Below are 22,113 nucleotides of genomic sequence, written 5' to 3'. Positions count from 1 at the left end.
CTCTGTAACTCTGCCTTTCAAATACAGAAATCAATCTTAAAACAACAGTGCATACGTGTCAGAACAGCAGCTTGCAGTTACGTTTCTTTAAGTAACTCAGGGAAGGAAGGGAAAGGGATCCTTTTCATTTTTACTCCAGGGGAGAATTTCATTTTTTTTTTTGTTTTTGGGTGGTTGTTGTTGTTGTTGTTTTTGCCTTTGAAATTTATATCTACCATGTACCACCACAAAGTGCAAGGAAGTGAGACACAACTGCTGAGCAGAGTGCCAGCAGCACTGGGCAGGGCCCTGTTTACCTCACTGCTGGATCCCAGGACCTGAAGCCGTGCCTGGTGCCCAGTGGGTGTCCAGTGCGTATTTGTGCAATGAGTCAGCGGCGTGGGAAGGGCACGCGGTGTCGGCCAGCAGACCCAGTAGGATGCTGGCTCCACCACCTACCCACATGGGCTGTTTACCACCTGTGCCTTTCGCCTTATCATTCATTGTCTAGCAAGGTCTGTTCTTTTCCGTTTCATAAACAAGCAAACCAGGCTTCCCCCAAAGACTGCCAGCTAAGGCCCCTCTGCCCACCATGCTGTGGTGACTCACCGTGATCCCTGGGCCAGTTGCTGGCTAGCTCCTGTGTGCAAGCCCTGAGCTATGCCCTGTATTTAGGGTAAAAACATAGAGGGAGCAAACCGGTCCCAGGTCACAGAGCTTGGGATTGGCTGACCTGGAATTCAAAGTCTATCTGACTCCTGAGCCTGGTCTTACCGTTTATTATGCTCTGGACAGAGGAATAATTTGACCCAACCTCAGTTTCCACAGCTGTCAAGCAAGGATGCTAATAGCCACTGGGGCCTTCTGCTGTGAGGAGTGAGATCAGTACAGGAACATCAGTGTCCACTGGTATTTGTAGATCACTTGTCCCCAGGCAGCCAGCTCAGACCAGCTAGAGAACCATCGAACCATCCCGAGCCCTTTGTTTCTTTCCCTTTTTTTTTTTTTTTTTTTGAGATTTTTTTATTTATTTGAAAGAGTTACACATAGGAGAGACAGAGACAGAGAGATCTTCCATTCGCTGGTTCACTCTCCAAATAGCCGTAGCAGCCAGGGCTGGGCCAGGTCAAAGCCAGTAGCTAGGAGCTTCTTCTGGGTCTCCCCCGTGGGTTCAGGGGTCCAAGCACTTGGGCCATCTTCTGCTGGTTTCCCAGGCGCATTAACAGGGAGCTGGATCAGAAGTTGTGCAGCCGGGACACAAACCGGTGCCCGTACGGGATGCTGGCATCACAGGCAGTGGATTACATGCTGCGCCACAGTGATAACGCCCAGCCCTTTCTTTTCTAAAGAGGAGACAGTGCAACATCAGAGGGTGCCAGCATCTCTGCAAACTTCCCTGGGGTCACCTCCTAGAAGGATGCTGACCCCCAAACCTGGAGGCTTTGTTCTCGCAGCCTCACTAGAATGATGGTGATGGCAATGAAAAGCCCTGAGAGGCGTCTGACTCTGGACCAGGCACACCCCACGGAGCAGTGGCTCCTTTCCTACTCAGACCAATCCTGCGAATGAGCCTATTATGAGCCTCCTTCTATAGGCAGGGGGACCAAGGCACACAAAGAGCAAGTAACTCGTCCAAGAACACACAGCGAGGCCGTAGCAGAGCCGCGATTAGAGACCAGCAAGACCAGCACTCTTGGGATAACTTCCCAAATCTGGTTCTGCCAGTTCGATGGCTCAAATCTAAAGAGCTCTTTAATAGGCCATAATAGACACTCGTCAGCTTGCCTGAAGGCAGAAAAGCTCTCTGTTGGCTGATTTTACTGGGCCAAAAAGCTTTGGAAATCAGGAGCTATGCCCTTCTCCTTGTTGCGTCAGGAACGTTGTAGGCAGGCAAGGAATGGGTGAGGGACAGTCACACCTCGGCACCCCACACTGGTATCTGTGTGTTCTGTCCAAGTCCTCCTTCCGCCCTCATCCCTCACTGTTCCGCTCTCTGTCCCTCCTGGCGTGGTCTGGGAGCAGGTGCCGCACCAGCAGCAAGAAAGGAAGACTTGGGCCCCATCTCGGACCCCCACGTGGTATCTCTTGTCGGGGGTGGGGGGCAGAAACGTGAGGTACAGTACACTCTCCAGGAAATGCGTGTGCTCACGGAGCCCCGCTATCTCAAACACATCCGGCCCCCTGCCAATGCGGCCAATGGTGTTTCCTGTGCACACCAGCACAGTGATGTGCCAGACGCTCGCCAGGCAGTTCCCTCCGCCCCTGTGCCCTCCTCTGGGCTGTCCTGGAAGCATCTTTCAGGGAGAGACAGGAGAACATGCGGAGACCCAGGAGCAGGGGTAGGGAATGCTTCCGGGCCGCTGTAGGCCAGGGCAGCCTGTGCAGGGTAAGTGGTGGGAATGAGGCTGGAGAGGGAGACGGGAGCTGTAGCATGAAGGGCTTCGTATTCCACCTCGGAACTTTGGACGATTTCAAAGCTTGAGGTTTCAGAGACAAAACAGTTAGAAACATAAGCTGCACCAGGGGTGGGTATTCAGCCTCACTGTTAAGATGCTGGCTTCCCATACTGGAGTGCCTGGGTTCAAGTCCTGTCTCCAGCTCCTGATTCCAGCTTCCTACTAACGCAGAACCTGGAAGGCAGTGGCAATAGCTTGAATAATTGGGTTCCTGGGTTTCTGCTAACATGTGAGAGACCTGGATAGAGTTCCAGATTCCAAAGCATCGGCTACCTCCCTTCTCCTGATCCAGGCATTTGGAGAGTGAACCAGTGGGTGGGTGCTCTCTCTGTCTCTCTACGGCTCTGCCTCTCAAATAATAGATAAATAGTTAGAGGCTGGCACTGTGGCACAGAGGGTTAAGCCCCCAGCTTGCAATGCTGGCATCCCACACGAGCACAGGTTGAAGTCATAGCTGCACAGTGCTCACGCACTTGGAGAAACAGTGGGTGATGGCCCAAGTGATTGGGTCCCCCTGGGTGCATGGGGGAGACCTGTATGGAGTTCCAGGTTCCTGGCTTTGGCCATTGTAGCCATTTGGGAAATGGACCAGTAGATAGAAGATTCTCTCCCTCTCTCCCTCCCTCCCCCTCTTTCTTCCCTCCCTCCTTCCCTCTCTCTCTCTGTAGCTCAGCCTTTCAAATAAATAAAATAAATCTTTAACTAAATAAATAAACAAGCAGATAAAGAAGCTACCCCCAGGAAGCAGGCTTGCCTGGCTACAGGGATTGACATCAAAGGGAGAGGAAAATGGCCAATGGGAAGACTCCTGGGTACCGGATACGACCTGCCGTGGCACCTGCCGTCCCCTGCTGTGTGCGCACATCCGCCAGGTGAGCACCTTGTGGTGAGCACACCTTGGCATTACCAGCAGCTGGAGAGTCTGAGCCACTTGACAAATGGTTGGTAACTGAGTGAGAATCACCTGCTCCAGCTCCTTCCGGAGGGCAATAATAGGCAGGGCTGGCCCCAACCCAGGATCCACAGTAATGGATAATCTAAGGAGCTCCTCAAAGTAGCAAGGCCTGGACCGCACCCCTAAGGACTTCTGTTTATCAGGATTGCAGCGTGGCCTGGGCATCAGGACTTTGAGATCCCCCCAACACACCACCCCAGGTGTTGCCAATGGGCAGTGAAGGCTGAGGACGCAGAGCAGAGGGTACAGGTGAGGCAGGGAGACAGGCGGGAAGCCAGGGCCCCAGAGCACCTGTGCCACGCATGGGAATAAAGACCTGCAAACGCAAAGGAGCCGGCAGCAGCCGGGTTCAGGGAGAGGAAGAGCAGGTGCTTCCCTCCATCCCTCGTGTCTCTGGCACCGTCGCCTCAACATCCCCCTCATCCCCAGGGGCTGGAGGCAGCTTTGGCTCCCCTGCTCCTCTTTCTGTCCATCTGTCACCTTCCTTCTGGACCCTTCCTGCGTCCAGGTGGCTGAGCCGACAGACAACTAGGGCACCTAACTCAGGCCTGCCGACTTAGGCTCTTTATCTCCGGGTCGTGACCGCCACCCACGCCCAGGTCATCCCATCACCTGCAGGGCGTTCCGCTGGCATCCACCTGCACACAGATCCTGGCCCCTCCCTCCTCGGGTACATTCCTCTTCCGGGGATTCACCGTGGCACCCTACACAATAGAACTGGGAACCATCCCACCCCTGCCAGCCAGCGTAGTCTTTGGAGCCAAACTCTTCCTGATTGCGTTCATCCAGTCCTCGCCTGCACCCCACAAGAGGCACTATGCGTTCATGAGGGATTTCATAGTGGAAGGTGTGGGAGAAAAGGACCAAATGTGGGCTCCAATTGCTCCCCTTCTACAAGTCACTTGGTCACTCTGGAGGGTGACCTGGGAAATAGGAATTCCTGCCCTGCTGGATTTGGGTGGCCAAAAGGAAGACACATGGGGCAGGTGTCTGGTGCAGTGGGTTCAGCCACTGTTCCGGACACCCGTGTCTCATGCCAAAGTGCCTGGTTCAAGTCCGGGTTACTCCACTTCCTGCTTCCTGCTAATGCACATCCCGGGAGGCAGCAGATGACAGTTCCGAGTGCTTGGGGCCCTGCTCCCCATGCGGGAGACCCTGACTGAGACCCCTGGTGCACTTGGATGGCCTAGCACAGCCCCAGCTGTTGCAGGCATGTGGGGAATGAACCAGCAGACAGAGCATCTCTTTCCAGTTGTCTCCTCTGTCTTTCAAATGAAATGAAAGTAAATAAAGAAAAAATTTAAAGGGAAATATTAGAAATGCAAATTCAGAGTATTTTTTAAAGAAAGCAGGAAAGTCATTGAGGACTATGTGAAACCCTCCTCACAGCACCAGAAATCAGGGAAGGCGGTGAAGCCCAGAGCTGTCCCTTTTTACCAGTCTCCTTCCTGGTCTGGGCCCTCTCCGGCCATGGGGACAGCTGTGACTTGTCCTTGCAGAGCCTCTCGGGTGCCCCCTCTGGCCGCCTGGGCTCCGCCAGCCCTCCCCCTCTCCCAGGCACCTGCCTCCCACAAGCCTCTAGGCCCACGCTCAGCTCAGCACATTGTTCTGTGATTGCTGTGCTTGTTTGTGTTTCTGTCCCTCCCACAGCACTAACGCCGATTAAAGAGGCACATGTCGGGACTGCACCCCTAACCTTTCAAATGGGAGTTTCTGGGGTGAGCCCTAGGAATAACACATCTTTAGTGAGCAGCCCGGGCAATTATCACGCACCCCCAACTGTGGAAAGCAGCTTGCGCACGGGCGCTGAGCCTTGTTGGTCTTTGTGTCCTCAGGCTGTCACCCAGGCCCTTCAAGCAGGAGGAGCTTGAAAAATGCTTGCTCAGTGACTCAAAGATGACTCCCAGGGAGCCATGAGCTTGGGGAGTGGCTGGCTGAGAATAAATGAGTCTGGAAACCGCTGTACCAGGCCAGCTGGTTAACTGAGGAAGAACATCAGGCCCAGGAAGGGAAGCGGCTTTGAAGACTTCGTGCCCCCTTGGCACGGGTTCCCTGCTTCAGTGGCTACCCCAGGACTGTGCCCTTGACGCTGCAGTGCAGTGGCGGTGAAGGACTTGTTCGCGGAGACACTGCACCTGCCACGCCCACCGGGCAGTGGGCGCCCAGGAGCTCACTGTCGCACCAGGTTTGCTAAGCGCCCACTCACAGAACATGATTGGAATCCAAGGGCATGTTCAGAACCGAGCTCAGAGCTCAAGCAGACAGGCACGTTGCTAAGACGGAGGATGGCAGTGTGAGCGCTCAGGGTGTTTCCTCTTCCCCAAGCCTTGCACAGGATTCCCCATTGCAGAGCAGGTCCAGACGGAGCACAGGGACACTCAGTCCCACACACACAGGGCCAAGGCTTCCCAGCCCAGAATACCTGCTGCTGTGTCATCTCCTGCGTCCACATACAGGCGCTGACGTGGAAAACAGCAAACTCGGGGATTAGTGAATAAACCAGGAGGCGATTATAGTGATTAAACTTAAAAGGAATAGAAAAGTGTGTTCAAAGTGATGTTCTCTTATAATTCCATGTCTAGGTGTCTTTTCTTTGGATCTCAGATGTGGCTTTATTCCTCTAAGATTTTTTTTTCAGAGTGAGGTATATTTCTAAAATATTTATTTTACTCGAAAGCCAGAAGCTATAGAGTAAGATGGGGAGAGAGAGGGGGAGAGAGGGGGAGGTAGGGAGAGAGGGAGAGGGAGAGGGAGAGGGAGAGGGAGAGGGAGAGGGAGAGAGAGAGAGAGAGAGAGAGAGTCTATCTCTGCCTGGGAAAGCAGCAGCAGATGGCCCATGTGCTCGGGCTTTTGCCACCCAAGCAGGAGACCTGGATGCTGTTCTAAGCTGGCTTCAGCCTGGCCCAGCCCTGGCCATTGTGGCCATCTGAGGCATGAACCAGCAGATGGAAGACCTCTCTCTCTCTCTCTCTCTTTTTCTCTCTCTCTGTGTATGTGTGTGTTTGTCTCTCCCTCTTCTTCTGTAATTCTGCCTTTCAAATAAAGAAATGAATCTTTTTTTAAAAAATGTAAAAACCAATGGAGAATTGTTATTATTTTCTAAAGTCATAGTACATTGCATCTTGAAATGATCAAAATTGCATTTTTAAAGATGTCCTAAGAGATGTGAATAAATTTCATTGTTTTAAATTGTTAAGTAGGAAAACAAGATTTCTTTTTTTATATTCTTTTTTTTTTTATTTGAAAGAGTTAGAGGGAGGAAGAGACACAAAGAGGGAGAGAGAGAGAGAGAGAAGCTTCCATCTGCTGGTTCACTCCCCAAATGGCCACAAAGGCCCCAGGCCGGGCCAGGTCAAAACCAGGAGCCAGGCCGGCATCGCGGCTCACTAGTCACGGCACCCCAGGTTCTAGTCCCGGTTGGGGTGCCGGATTCTGTCCCAGTTGCTCCTCTTCCAGTCCAGCTCTCTGCTGTGGCCCTGGAAGGCAGTGGAGGATGGCCCAGGTGCTTGGGCCCTGCACCCGCATGGGAGACCAGGAAAAGCACCTGGCTCCTGGCTTTAGATCCACGCAGCGCACTGGCTGCAACGCGCTGGCCATTGGGGTGAACCCATTTGGGGGGTGAACCAATGGAAAAAGGAAGACCTTTCTCTCTCTCTCTCTCTCTCACTGTCTAACTCTGCCTGTCAAAAACAAAACAAAACAAAACAAAACAAAACAAAAAAAACAGGAGCCAGGAGCTTCTTCTGGATCTCCTATGTGAGTGCATTGGGCCATCTTCCGTTGCTTTCCCAGCCGCAGGGAGCTGGATAGGAAGTGGAGCAGCTGTGTGTGGAACAGGCGTCCACGTGGATGCCGGCGTTGCAGGGGGGTGCTTTACTCCTTGCGCTACGACATCAACCGGGAAAACAGGAATGCTCAGTCAGTCTCTCCAAAGCACTTCTTAAGTTTTTGCCCCTTATTTCTGCTTCTAAGTGCTTGATTCTATCTATGCAGACAGCTGACGCGGCTTTTCTCCAGAAAGCTCGCCAGCCATTTCCTTCCCGGCTTGCGGTTCCCCTTTCCCATTGTGCCCTCTGGAGCAGTGGCAGCAGCCTCAAAAGGCGGCCTGGCTGACTCCGGAGTCGGGCGCGCTTGACTGCAAGGGGGCGCATCAGGCACTCACGTGGGCACTTTATGAGCCGAGGACACCGGTGTGGGGCCAACACTTTCAGGAAAATATTTGCTATCAAGCAAAGTGGTGGTAAAGAATGTTCTATATGTTCTGCTGTTGTCATTCACGCAGCTTCCTCGTTAGCACTCTGGTGTCCACGTCATGATTCATTCTTTTTCCATTGTCGTCTGGAAGGTACTAACTAGACATCGTGTCCTTTGCGGTCTCTTGCACATTGCCAGGAACAGTAGCGCAAACTGTGACCACCACTGGAAAATGCCATCTCAGCCTTACCCTGGAGAGGAAACAGCATCGCAGCTGCTAGAGATGAACTATGAATAATTACAAAGTAATTTTCAAAAAAAAGTCCAGATCAGCCCTTCGCCCACATTTTGAAGTTTTTTCGAATGAGGCCTGGTTGTCTCAGCAATTCAAAGCCCTCTCCTGACACCTAGTGGGGAAATGTATGCAGCGCAGCTCTGCATCACCTATCTCGGGGTCCTCGGCCCCAAACATTTGGGATTTCTGAAAAATGTTTACCAAGTAATCATTCTGCTAGAAAATCACCTTTGGCATGGATACTGGCGCACACACATACATGCATAAATAATAATGTTCATTTAGCATCTAAAATAGAAATAAACTGGAAGCAATCTAGGTGTTACTTAGAAAACTTAACCCTTTGCAAGAGAATACAACGGAGCTGATGAAAGAATGGGGTGGATCCGCTGGTTATTAATGTACAAAACATATGGTAATCAAAAAAATCAAAGTGCATAAATTAAGATTTCACTCATGCAAAAGTAAGTTTCATAGGCTTGCAAATATGTATAAAATGCATGGGCACACACACACATACACACACACAGAAACAATATGTACAGGGCTCCCTTGAAGGAGAATGTGAAATTGAGAGACTTTCTTTTTTTTTTTTACTTTTATTTAATAAATATAAATTTCAAAACACAACTCTTGGATTATAGTGGTTCTTCCCCCCATAACCACCCTCCCACCGGCAAACCATTCCATCTCCTATTCCCTCTCCCATCCCACTCTTCATTAAGATTCATTTTTAATTATCTTTATATACAGAAGATCAACTCCATACTGAGAAAAGATTTCAACAGTTTGAACCGACACAGACACAGTATAAAGTACTGTTTGAAGATTAGTTTTACTGTTAATTCTCGTATTACAACACACTAAGGAGAGAGGTCCTACATGGGGAGCAAGTGCACAGTGACTCCTCTTGTTGATTTAACAATTGACAGAGACTTACTTTCCATTTTACAACTTTACACCATTGTTTTACCCTGAGATTTTTGTATTTAAATTTTTCTTGGTTATAAAAATATTATATAGTTATATGCTATTTGGAAAATATACATGGGTATAATTTTGTTTTTACAAGCTGCTTAGAATCTCATCACCAAGATAAATAACACCCTTTGATAGTCTCAAATGTCATTATTATTTTATATTTATAGTCACCCGGTTCCAAAAAGATAAACTGAGAAGTCTCAGCTGAGCCAAGCCATCCTACCTTCTTCTGTAGGTAGCCATTTTTGTTCATTTCTGGAACATTCCATAAACCATCCCCTGAGATCCTGGCAATCATAAATCACCACTTTCTATCTCTATAGGTTTGCCCATTATGGACATCTCATATAAATGGAACCACACAGGGACAAGAGTTGTGGTGCCCTGGATAAAGCCACTCCCCTTATCAGTGTTGCCTGGGACCCAATCCCACCTCCATTCCAATCCTGTTTCCTGTTAATGCACACCCTGGGAGGCAGCGGGTGAAGGCTCAAGTACTTGAATCCCTGCCACCCATGTGGGAAACAATGACAGAGCTCCCGGCTCCTGGCTTCAGCCTGGCCCAGCCCTGGCTGTTGAGAGCATTTGGGGAGTTAACCAGCAGGTGGAAAAGTTCTCTTTCTCTGTAACTGTATCTTTCACATAATAAAAATAAATGAATATTTTTAAAAAAAGGAATCATACAGCAAGTGGTCTTTTGTGTGTGGCATCTTTCTCTTAACATGATGTTTTCAAGGTTTATTCATGTTGTAGCTTGTATAAGCACTTCATGCTTTTTTAAAAGATTATGTATTTGGGGCCAGCACTATGGCGTACTGGGTAAAGCTGCCACTTGCAGTGCTAGCATCCTATACTGGCGCTGGTTTGAGTCCTGGCTGCTCCACTTCTGATCCAGCTCTCTGCTATGGCCTGGGAAAGCAGTAGAAAATAGCCCAAGTGTTTGCACTCATGTGGGAGACCCAGAAGAAATTCCTGGCTCCTGGCTCCTGGCTCCTGGCTCCTGGCTTCAGATCAGCCCAGCTCCGGCTGTTTCGGCCATTTGGGGAATGAATCAGCAGACGGAAGACCTCTCTCTCTCTCTGCCTCTCTGTAACTCTGCCTTTCAAATAAATAAATCTTAAAAAAAAAAGAATATGCTACTTATTCATTCTTTAGTTGATGAGCATTTGGGTTCTTTCCCCTATGGGGCTCTTCAGAACAATGCTGCCATGAACACACTTGTGTAGGTTTCTGTGTGGACACATGCTTTCAGGCCTCCTGGCCGACCCCTGATAGTGGACAAGGTGAGTCAGATGGCAACGGTGTCTACCTTCAGAAGAGCAGCCCGACAGCTTTCCATAGCCCGTTACAGTCCTACCACAGTGAGGGCTCCGAGTCCACACACCAGACAACACTCAGATCTGTGTAATTAAAAAAAAAAAACACATTTATTTATTTATTTGAAAGTCAGAGTTACACGGGGTTGGGGGGAGGGGAGACAGAGACTTCCATTAGCTGGTTCACTCCCCCAAACAGCCGCAATGGCCAGAGCTGCACCAACCCGAAGCCAGGATATAGGAGCTTCTTTCGGGTCTCCCATGCAGGTGCAGGGGCCCAAGGGCTTGGGCCATCTTCTACTGCTTTTCCAGGCCATAGCAGAGCTGGATCAGAAGTGGAATAGCTGGGACTCAAACTGGTGCCCATATGGGGGGGGGGGTACCAGCACTGCAGGTGGTAGCTTTACCGGCTACGCCACAGCGCCGGCCCCCTGTTATTTTTGGTGATGGTCACTTTGGGGACTGATGAGGAATCTCTTGGTGGTTTTCACCTGCCTTTCTCCATTGACTAAGGGGATTGCACAGCTTTTCCTACCTACTGGCCATTTGTATCTCTGCTTTGGAGACATCTATTCAGATGCTTGGCCCATTTAAAAAAAAATGGTTTTAACGAGATAAAATTCACATGGCAGATAATTCATCCACTTAAGGCATAAAAATCTGAGGTAGGCATTTAGCTTAGCAGTTAAGATACCCACGTCTCACAGTGGATTACATGGGTTTGACAACCAGCTCAGGCTCCTGACTCCAGCTTCTTGCTAATGTGGATGCTGGCAGGCAGTAGTGGCGACCCAAGTAATTGAGTTCCTGCTACCTGCTGGGAGACCCGGATTGAGTTCCAGGTTCCTGGTTTCAGCTTGGCCTAGGCCTGGCTGTTGCAGGCATTTGAGGAGTAACCCAATGGATGGAATCTCTCTCACATACACACACTCTCTCTTCCTTTCAAATACATAAATTTTAAAATAATAAATAGCTTAAAATGAAGTATATAAATCAATGGTTGGGGTGGGCTTTGGGAGCAGTGGTTAAGATGCTACCCAGAATGCCTGCATCTCCCAGCTCTGCTTCCATTCCAGTTTCCTGCTAATGCACACCCTGGGAGGCAGCAGGTGATGCCTCAAATTCTTGAGTCCCTGACACCCAAAGGGGAGATCCAGATTGAGTTCTGGGCTCCTGGCTTCAGCCTGGTCCAACCCTGGCTGAAGTGAGCATTTAGGGACTGAATCAGAAGATGGGAGATCTCTGTTTATTTCTCTCTCTCTCTCTCTCTCTCAAATAAATATAAATAAATAAAAATCAGGCCAGCGCCGCGGCTCACTAGGCTAATCTTCCGCCTTGCGGCGCCAGCACACCGGGTTCTAGTCCCGGTTGGGGCGCTGGATTCTGTCCCGGTTGCCCCTCTTCCAGGCCAGCTCTCTGCTGTGGCCAGGAGTGCAGTGGAGGATGGCCCAAGTGCTTGGGCCCTGCACCCCATGGGAGACCAGGATAAGTACCTGGCTCCTGCCATCGGATCAGCGCAGTGCGCCGGCCGCAGCGTGCCGGCCGTGGCGGCCATTGGAGGGTGAACCAACGGCAAAAGGAAGACCTTTCTCTCTGTCTCTCTCTCTCACTGTCCACTCTGCCTGTCAAAAAATAAAATAAAATAAAAAATAAAAAATAAAAATCAAAGAAAATATTTCTTTTAAAAAGATTGTTTAAAACTAATTAGGGGTTGGGGTTGTAGTGTAGCAGGTTGAGCTACTACCTGCAGCTCCATCATCCCATATGGATGCTGATTCCAGTCCTGGCTGCTCCACTTCTGATCCAGCTCCCTGCTGATGCACCTAGGAAAGCATCAGAAGATGGCCCAAGTGCCTGGGCCTCTGCATCCATGTGGGAAACCCAGAAGAGTCTCCCAGCTCCTGGCTTCAGATAGGTGCAGATGTGGCTAATTGGGGAGTGAATCATCAGATAAAAGACTCTCTCCCTCTCCCTCTCCCTCTCCCTCTCCCTCTCCCTCTCCCTCTCCCTCTCCCTCTCTCTCTCCTCTCTCTGTGTAACTCTAACTTTCAAATAAATGAATAAATCTTTAAAAAATTCAATTGAGATATATGGATTTGTAAATAGATTCTCAATTCTATTCCATTGATCTATATGTTTATCCTCATGCCAATACCACATAGTTTTGATTGCAGTTAAGTATGAGTAGTCTAACTGTATTCTTTTTCTTTTTTTTAAGATTTTATTTATTTATTTGAAAGAGTTACACAGAGAGAGAAGGAGAGGCAGAGAGAGAGAGAGGTCTTCCGTTGTCTGCTGATTCACTCCCCAACTGACCACAATAGCCAGAACTTCACTGATCCGATGGCAGGAGCCAGGAGTTTCTTCCAGGTCTCCCACGTGGGTGCAAGGGCCCAAGGACTTGGGCCATCTTCCACTGCTTTCCCAGGCCATAGCAGAGAGCTAGATTGGAAGAGGAGCAGCCGGGACCCAAACCAGCACCCATATGGGATGCCAGTACTGCAGGCAGTGGCTTTACTCACTATGCCACAGTGCTGGCCACTAACTGTATTCTTTTTCAAGGATGTTTTTGGGACCCCTAGAAATTTCATATGTGGGGCTGACACTGTGGCATAGTGGGTAAAGCAGCTGCCTGCAGTGCCAGCATCCCATATGGGTGTCGGTTCGAGTCCCTGCTGCTCCGCTTCTGACCCAGCTCTCTGCTATGGCCTGGGAAAGCAATGGAAGATGGCCCAAGTATTTGGGCCCTTGCACCCACGTGGGAGACCCTGAGGAAGCTCCTGGCTCCTTCAAATTGGCACAGCTCTGGCCATTGTGGCCAACTGGGGAGTGAGCCAGCAGATGGAAGATCTCTCTCTGCCTCTCCTCTCTGTGTAACTCTGACTTTCAAATAAATAAATATTAAAAAATTCCATATGAATTTGAGGACTGACCTTTCAATTTCTGCAAAAGAAGAAGACAGCTGTTGGAACCGTAACAGGGATGGTGTTGACTCTGCAGGTCACTCTGGGCAGCATGGCCCTCATAGTATTGAATCTTCCAGTCTATCAGTGGGGAATGTTCTTCTATCAGTTAATATTACAGTCTTCCTTAATTTCTTTCAGCAATGTTTTCTGGTTTTCTGTGTACGTTTTCCACCTCATTGGTTAAATTCATTCCTAGATATTTTATCCTTTTAGATACAATTGTCACTGGAATTGCTTTCTGAACGTCTTTCTTGGATTGTTCATTGCAGATATATAAAAATACACCAATGTTTGTGTCTGATCTTGTACCCTGCAACTTTGCTGAGTTTGTCTGTTACTTCCAGTGGCTTCTCTAGATCCCTCGGGATGTTTAATGCTGCAGGATCACGTCACCTGTGAATAGAGATAGTTTCACTTCTTCCTTTCCAACATGGATGCCTACTAGTTCCTTTGTCTGCCTAAGTGGGCAGCCTTGTCTTGCTCTTTATCTTAGAGGGAAAGAAAGTCTTTCACCATTGAGTATGATGTTAGCTATGCGTTTTTCACCAATGCCCTTTATCAAGCTGGAGAATTTCTAGTTTTGATGAAATGGTGTTGAATTGTGTTAAAGGTCTTTTCTAAACAAAGGAAGATGAGCATGTGACTCTTTTCCCCATCATTCTATTCGTATGGTGGATGAGGGGTCTCCAACAAGCTTGTGAATAATGGGTATTATGGGAAAACTATGCATAATTTTTTTAAACCTTGTACAAAAAGAAATTTAACTCTTAGCTCCATTTTCCATAAACTTTTCAAAGTACCCTCAAGTTACATTAATCATTTTTTTCATATTTAACCAACTTTACATTCTTGATATAAATCCCACTTAGTGATGACCTACAATTTTTTAAATATGTATAACTATAAATGACCCTATGTTTTGTTTGCACAGGTATTTTGTTGAGAATTTTGCCTGTATACTCCTAAGGGATACTTTTTTGTATTTTACTTCTCTTCCGATGTCCATCTGGCTTTGATAACAGGGAACGCTGGTTTTACAGAATAAGTTAAGAAGTGTTCATTCTCTTCTATTTTTGGAAGAGTTTGAGGAGGATTAGGGTTAATTCGTCCTTAAATATTTGGTAGAATTCACTAGTGACACCATCTGGTTCTGGATTTTCTTTGTTTGGAGGCTTTTGATTTTGTATTTGATCACTTGTATAGATCTATTGAGATTTTTCTATTGCTTGTTTAATCAGTTTACGAGAACTCTTTCTAGACATTTGTTCTAGGCTGTCTGACTGACCGGCATGCAATTGTCCGTAGTATCATTTTTAACACTTTTTATCTGAAAAGAAAATAGTGATGACCTATTTTCATTTCTGATTTTAGAAATATTAACTTCTGGTTTGATTGCAAATAGCAACTTCTCCTTTTTCTGTTAGTTTATTTTTTATTTTTTTATTTTTTGACAGGCAGAGTAGACAGTGAGAGAGAGACAGAGAGAAAGGTCTTCCTTTGCCGTTGGTTCACCCTCCAATGGCCGCCACGGCCAGTGCGCTGCGGCCAGCGCATCGCGCCGATCCAATGGCAGGAGCCAGGTGCTTCTCCTGGTCTCCCATGGGGTACAGGGCCCAAGCACTTGGGCCATCCTCCACTGCACTCCCTGGCCACAGCAGAGAGCTGAGAGCTGGCCTGGAAGAGGGGCAACCGGGACAGAATCTGGTGCCCCGACTGGGACTAGAACCCGGTGTGCTGGCGCCGCAAGGCGGAGGATTAGCCTAGTGAGCCACCGGCGCCAGCTTCTGTTAGTTTAACAAAAAGGTTTGTTAATCTTCTTGAACTTTCCAAAGAACCACTATTTTTTTTCTTTTTTTTTCTTTTTCTTTTTTTTTCCGAGAGAAAGAGAGCTTACATCTGCTAGTTTACCCTAAAGGCTAGGCTGTGCTGGACTCAGGAGCTGAGAACTCAATCCAGATCTCCCGTGGGTGGAGAGGTCCAACTACCTGAGCCGTTACCACTGCCTCCCAGGGTCTGCATTGGCAGGAATCTGGAGCCACCCAGACACTTGGATACGGGATGTGGGAGTCTTAACCAGCACCCATCTGTCTGTCTGTCTATCTATCTATATGCAATTTTAGGAGCATAATGAAACTTCCCACCATACCCTCCCTTCCTCACTCCCATTCTCCCTCCTCCTTCCTTTCTCATTTTTCTTTTAATTTTTACAATGACATACATTCAATTTGCTTTATAATCACAAGTTTAACCCTCCACCAAATAAAGAATTCAACAAGTAGTAAGTAGGAAAACTTAAGAAGGACTACTGTTCCTCAAGAGTGTAGGCAAGGGCTAGAAACAATAATCAAATCTCAAAATGCTAATTTCACTCAAATACCTTACTTTTTCTGTATCGTGTTTATTAGTTACCACAAATCAGGGGAAACATACAGTGTTTGTCTTTTGGGGACTGGCTTATTCCACTAAGCATAATGTCCTCCATTTTGTTGCAAAAGGCAATATCTCAATTTTTTAATGGCTGAGTAGTATTCCATAGAGTATATATACCACAATTTATTTATTCTGTTATCAGCTGATGAATATATCATAGCTATTGTGAGTTGAGCTGCTATAAATGGAGGTACAGATAACTTTCTTTTAAGATTTATTTATTTATTTGAAAGTCAGAGTTACACAGAGAGATAAGGAGAGGCAGAGAGAGAAAGGTCTTCCATCCTCTGGTTCACTCCCCAGTTGGCCACAACGGCCGGAGCTGTGCTGATCCAAAGCCAGGAGTTTCCTCCAGTCTTCCCACATTGGTGCAGGGGCCCAAGGACTTCAGCCATCTTCCACTGCTTTCCCAGGCATACCAGGGAGCTGGATTGTAAGTAGAGAGGCAGGACTCAAACCTGTGCCCTCATATGGGATGCCAGCACTGCAGGTGGTGGCTTTAACCACTATGACACAGCTCTGGCCCCACAGATAACTTTCATATGCTGATTTCATTTCCTTTGGCTAAATTCCCAGGAGTGGGGTGGCTGAATCGTGTGGTAGGTCTATTCCTAGGTTTCTGAGGAATCTCTATACTGTCTTCTACAATGGCTGCACCAGTTTACATTCCCACCAACAGTGGATTCAGGATTAGGGTATCTTTTCTTTTTTTTTTTTTTTAAGATTATTTACTTATTTATTTGAAAGCCAGATTTACACAGAGAAGAGAAGGAGAGGCAGGAGAAAGAGAAAGATCTTCCGTCATTCACTGGTTCACTCCCCAGTTGGCCACAACAGCCAGAGCTGTGCTGCTCTGAAGCCAGAGCCAGGAGCTTCTTCCATCCCATACGGGTGCAGGGGCCCAAGGACTGTGGGCCATCCTCTACTGCTTTCCCAGGCCCTAGCAGAGAGCCGGATTGGAAGTGCATCCAGGACTCAAACCGGTGCCCATATGGGATGCCTGTACTGTAGGCAGTGGCTTTACCTGCTACGCCACAGTGCCGACCCCTAGGGTATCTTTGCCCCCACATCCTCACTAGTATTTATTTTTTGATTTTTGGATGATAGGCATTCTAATTTGGGTGAGGTGGAACTCATTGTTTGACTGACAGATGCCCACCCCAATGAACCAAGATTTGTTTCTCCTGTCTTCTATTTTATTTATCTTTATGTTCATCTTTATTTTTGAATGGCAGTGTACCATTTTCTTCCTTCTCCTAGATTCAGGTTGAGTTTGATCCTTTTTCTAGTTCCATAAGAAATTTATGTTATTGGCCAGTGCCGCGGCTCACTAGGCTAATCCTCCGCCTGTGGCGCTGGCACCCCGGGTTCTAGTCCCGGTTGGGGCGCCAGATTCTGTCCCGGCTGCTCCTCTTCTAGTCCAGCTCTCTGCTGTGGCCTGGGAAGGCAGTGGAGGATGGCCTAAGTGCTTGGGCCCTGCACCCACATGGGAGACCAGGAGAAAGCACCTAGCTCCTGGCTTCGGATTGGCGCAGTGCGCCGGCTGTAGCAGCCATTTGGGGGGGTAAACCAATGGAAGGAAGACCTTTCTCTCTGTCTCTCTCTTTCTCTCACTAACTCTGCCTGTCAAAAAAAAAATTATGTTATTGACATGATATCTTTTTTTTTTCTTTTTAAACATTTATTTTAGGGGCCGGTGCTGTGGTGTAGCAGGAAAAGCCACTGCCTGCAATGCTGGCATCCCATTTAGGTGCCGGTTCAAGTTCCGGCTGCTCCACTTCTGATCCAGCTCCCTGCTAATGTGCCTGGGAAAGCAATAGAAGATGGCCCAGTGCTTGAGCACCTGCACCCACGTTGGAGACCCAGAAGAAGCTCCTGGCTCCTGGTTCCTGGCTCCCAGCTTTGGATCCGTCCAGCTCTGGCCATTACAGCTGTTTGGGGAGTGAACCAGCGGATGGAAGACCTCTCTCTCTCTGCCTCTGTGTCGCTCTGCCTTTCAAAAAAATAAATCTTTTAAAAAAGAGAGAAAAGGAGGAACAGAGAGAAAGAGATCTTCCATCTATGGATTCACTTCCCAAATGGCCACAGTAAATCACAAAACAGCAGGGGCCCAAGCATGCGGGCCATCATTAGCTGCTTTCTCAGGTGCATTGGCAGGGAGCTGGATTGGAAGGGGAGCAGCTGGGACTGGGATGCCAATCGGCACTTATATGGGATGCTGGTGCTGCAAGTGGTGAGGTATGGCTTTCAAAGGGAAAGTCAAGGGTCCTCTTGGATAAAAGGGACAGTTAACAACCTCCCAGAACAAAGAAAGAGCAACTAACCAGTAACTGTGTATGCATGCATGTGCAACCCTATAGCCTTAAAGTACCCAATCTGAACATATGTAATCACTTAAGGGAGACAAAGAAACCAAGATTGTAGACAGGGTAACGCTGGACTTTGTTCCCGGCTCAGTCTTTGGGATGTCAATCCACTGGGCCTCATGCCAACATGAATAAAACTGCTTCCTGCTCAGAGCCTCGGTGTCCTGTCTCTCTGTCCAAGAATCCCACTACAGTGGCAGCTTAACACGCTGTGCCACAGTGCTGGCCCCAGTCTTCCTCTTGTAACTGGTTTCCTGGTTTCCACCTTCATTCTGTTGTGGTCAGAGAAGATACTTTTTTTTTTTTTGACAGGTAGAGTTACAGACAGTGAGAGAGAGAGAGAAAGGTCTTCCTTTTTCCACTGGTTCACTACCCTAATGGCCGCCATGGCCAGCGCGCTACGCTGATCTGAAGCCAGGAGCCAGGTGCTTCCTCCTGGTCTCCCATGCAGGTGCAGGGCCCAAGCACTTGGGCCATCCTCCACCACCTTCCTGGGCCACAGCAGAGAGTTAGATTGGAAGAGGAGCAACAGGGACAGAATCCGGTGCCCATGTGGAATGCCGGTGCTGCAGGCGGAGGATTAACCAGGTGAGCCACGGCGACAGCCCCGAAGATACTTTTTTAAAAAAAATATTAATTGGGACCTGCGCTGTGGTACAGCGGGTTAATGCCCTGGCCTGAAGCACCAACATCCCATATGGGCGCCAGTTCAAGTCCCGGCTGCTCCACTTCTGATCTAGCTCTCTGCTATGGCCTGGGAAGGCAGTAGAAGATGGCCCAAGTCCTTTGACCCCTGCACCTGTGTGGGAGACCTGGAGCAGGCTCCTGGCTCCTGGCTTCAGATTGGCGTAGCTCCAGCAGTTGCAGCCAGTTGGGGAGTGAACCATCGGATGGAAGACCTCTCTCTCTCTCTGCCTCTCTTCTGTATAACTTTGACTTTCGAATAAATAAATAAATCTTTAAAAAATATTTATTTATTTGAAAGGCAAAGTGACAGAGAAAGAGGGAAACACACACACACATACACACACAGATCTTCCATCTGCTGATTCATTTCCCAAATGGCTGCAACAGCCAGGGAAAGCCAGGAGCCAGGAGCACCATCTATATCTCCCACATGAGTGACGGGGACCCAAGCGGTTGAGCCATCACCTGCTTTCTCCCAGGGTGCACATTAGCAGGAAGCTGGAACCAGAAGCAGAGCTGGGACTTGAACTCGGGCTCTGTGATGTGATCAGGGCATGTTAACCACTGTGCTAAAAGTTTACCCCAGGATTTTTAATTTTATTTATTTATTTTGTTGGAAAGAGAGAGAGAGAGAGAGAGAGAGAGACATTCCACCTACTAGTTCATTTGTCAAGTGACCACAACAGCAAGGGCTGAGCCAGGCCAAAGCCAGGAGCCAGAAGCTTCATTGGGGTAACCCACGTGAGTGGCAGAGGGCCAAGCACTTGGGCCACCTTTCACTGCTTTCCAAGGCCATCAGCAGGGGGCTGGATCAGAAGTGGGGCAGCTGGCTCCCAGACCAGCACACATATGGGATGCCGGCATCACAGACAGTGGCTTTACCCACTACACCATAATGCCAGCCCACGAATTTTATTTTAAATCACTGGTTGCAATGGTTAATTTTAGGTGTCAACTTGCCTGGATTAAGCAGTATCTAGAGAACTGGTAAGGCATTATTTGTGAGGGAATTTCCAGGGCAGACTGGCTTGTGAGGTGGTGGACTAAGTGGAGTGGATTCGCCTCAATATGGGCAGGCACCATCCAAACACCTGGGGGCCAGGCAGAACAAAAAGGCAGGGACGGGGAAGTTCTGTCTCCCTCCTGTGCAGCAGGGACACCCTCACTCTCCCGTCCTTGGACCTCAGAACGCCAGGTCCCCTGGCCATGGGACTCAGGATCTCACTAGTGGCATCCTGGCTTTCAGGCCTTTGGATTAGGAACAACACCCTGGTTGCCCTGGTTCTGAGGCCTTTCAAGTCTTTTTAAAAATTATTTTATTTATTTGAAAGTCAGAGTTACACACAGAGAGAAGGAGAGGCAGAGAGAGAGAGAGAGAGAGAGCTGTATCTTCCATTCCGCTGCTTCACTCCCCAAATGACCACAATGGCCGGAGCTGCACTGATCCAAAGCCAGGAGTCAGGAGCTTCTTCTGGGTCTCCCATGCGGATACAGAGGCCCAAGGAGCTGGGCCATCTTCTACTGCTTTCGCAGGCCATAGCAGAGAGCTGGATTGGAAAAGGAGCAGCCAGGATTCGAACCAGCGCCCATATGGGCTGCTGGCTCTGCAGGCTGGGGCTTTAACCCGCTGCACCACAGTGCCGGCCCCAATAAGTTTTTTTTTTTTAAAGATTTGTTTGGGGCCAGTGTTGTGGCAAAGTGGGTTAAGTCACCTCCTGCAAAGCCAGCATCCCATATGAGCACTGGCTCAAGTTCCAGCTGCTCTACTTTCAATCCAGCTCCCTGCTAATGTGCCTGGGAAGATAGCAGGGGTTGGTTCAAGTGCTTGGGCCTTTGCCACTGATGTGGGAGTTCCAGATAGGGCTCCAGGCTCCTAGTTTGGCCTGTCCAGCCCCGGCCATTGCAGTCATATGGGGAATGAAACATCAGATGGAAGATCTTTCTCTCTGTAACTCTTTCAAATAAATAAGCAAATCTTAAAAAAGAGAAAAGAAAGGAAAGGGAAAAGAAAGAGAGGAAGAGAGAAAGAGAAAAGAGAAAAAAAGGCACTGGTTCACACCCACAATCACTGCAATGGCTGAGCTGTGCCAGGCCAGCTGGGGGCCAGCCCACATGGAGCAGGAGTTCAAGAACTCTGCTGCTTTCCCAGGCCATAGCAGAGAGCTGGATCGGAAGTGGAGCAGGCGGGACTTGAACCAGCACCCATATGGGTTGCTGGCACTGCAGACATCAGCTTAGCCCGCTGTGCCACAGTGCCTCTGAGTCACTCTCGGTCACTGGAGTTTTGTCCTCATTATGGACCTGCCCTGACTCCTGTGTCCATTGCCTCAAACTCGAGGAGGCTGGGAGCCTCCGCCTGGACTCCTGTGTGCCGGCAGTGGGTGGGGGCGCCTGGAAACAGCGAGGTTATCCCAGGGCTCACCTTGGCAGTCTCCTGGCTCTCGGGGTTGCTGGCCATCACTGCCTGGTGTTTGACGTCTTCAAAACCATACTTCAGGTATTTTGCTTTTTGTATTTCTTGGTCGTTGCAGGCCCTGCTACTCTATATTATCTGGGAACAGAAAATTTCTCATTAAAAAATTGCTGCATCGTTTTGTACTGTGTGGCTTTTTTCATAGTTTTAACCAGGTCTTACAGATGGACACTTGGGTCATTTTCAGTCATTGCTACTGCAAATAATGCTGCCATTACACACGTTAACCTTGTGCTCACAGCATTTTATATGTCACCATTGCACGTGTCCATAAATGGGATAACTGGCTTGGAGTCCATGCCTTTGACATTTTGGAAGGCACCGCCAAATTCCCTCCCGGGGGCTGGCCGACGGTTGTTTCTGAGAACGTCTGGCCAGCAGCGAGCGGGCTGTCAAAATCTGGGTGCTTGCCATTTGGACAGGTCAGATAGTCATTGACCTCCTCTGTTCTTCCAGATGCCCCCCCGCGGCTTTCTGAGGCCGCCTCTTCACTCGCCCGCCTTTTCTGTTCCTCTCCCATCCGCGACAGCAGACACAGTCACTGGCAGAGCTCACGGAGGATCCTCCTACAAAGTCCTCCCTTTCTACTCCGCAGTCTCACTCCCTGAGGGTCACTCTCTGTGAGACCTTCCTGTCGGGCCCAGGAGAGCTGTTACCGAGTTCAGCCCAACTGACTCGTGATGCTTGGCCTTCCTCCACGTTAGCGGCACGACGCTCGGCAGTGGGCAGACGAGCAATTATATATTTTACCAGTGACTGGGCGAGAGCATGAATGCTAAAAAGGTGAAAGCATCTAGTCCTGAGAGACAGAACGGCTCAGGGGGGCAGCCCCGAAAACCTCCGCCACTAGCCCTTGGCGCCTCCTGGCTCGACCCTCTTGCCTATGCCCCGCCTCCAGCCTCTTCGTCCCCATTGGCCCCACCTCAAGCCCCGCCCCATTCTATGTTCACCGCCCCACTCGCCCTCCGCGCTTTCCCCCTAGGTCCCGCCCCCTGCCCTCACGGCGGCCTATCAA

At 49.0% G+C, this 22,113-nt stretch overlaps 1 long non-coding RNA gene across 2 annotated transcripts; it reads right to left on the bottom strand.

Annotated features, from left to right (window-relative positions):
* Positions 1-15,773: 15,773 nt before the first annotated feature.
* On the bottom strand, positions 15,774-22,005 carry LOC138844057 (uncharacterized). 2 transcript variants are annotated; one of them, XR_011379446.2, is made up of 3 exons: positions 21,849-22,005; positions 21,048-21,176; positions 15,774-15,998 (listed from the first exon to the last, which is right to left on the bottom strand). It is a non-coding gene; the product is annotated as an uncharacterized LOC138844057 (long non-coding RNA). The 2 variants fall into 2 exon arrangements; XR_016214165.1 differs by lacking the exon at positions 15,774-15,998 and adding an exon at positions 19,968-20,172.
* Positions 22,006-22,113: the final 108 nt, after the last annotated feature.

The sequence above is a fragment of the Oryctolagus cuniculus genome, chromosome 10, assembly GCF_051225735.1.
Source record: "Oryctolagus cuniculus isolate XC-2025 breed Fujian yellow rabbit chromosome 10, ASM5122573v1, whole genome shotgun sequence".
NCBI classification, from domain to species: Eukaryota; Metazoa; Chordata; class Mammalia; order Lagomorpha; family Leporidae; genus Oryctolagus; species Oryctolagus cuniculus.
This window is presented reverse-complemented; position numbering and strand designations above follow the sequence as displayed.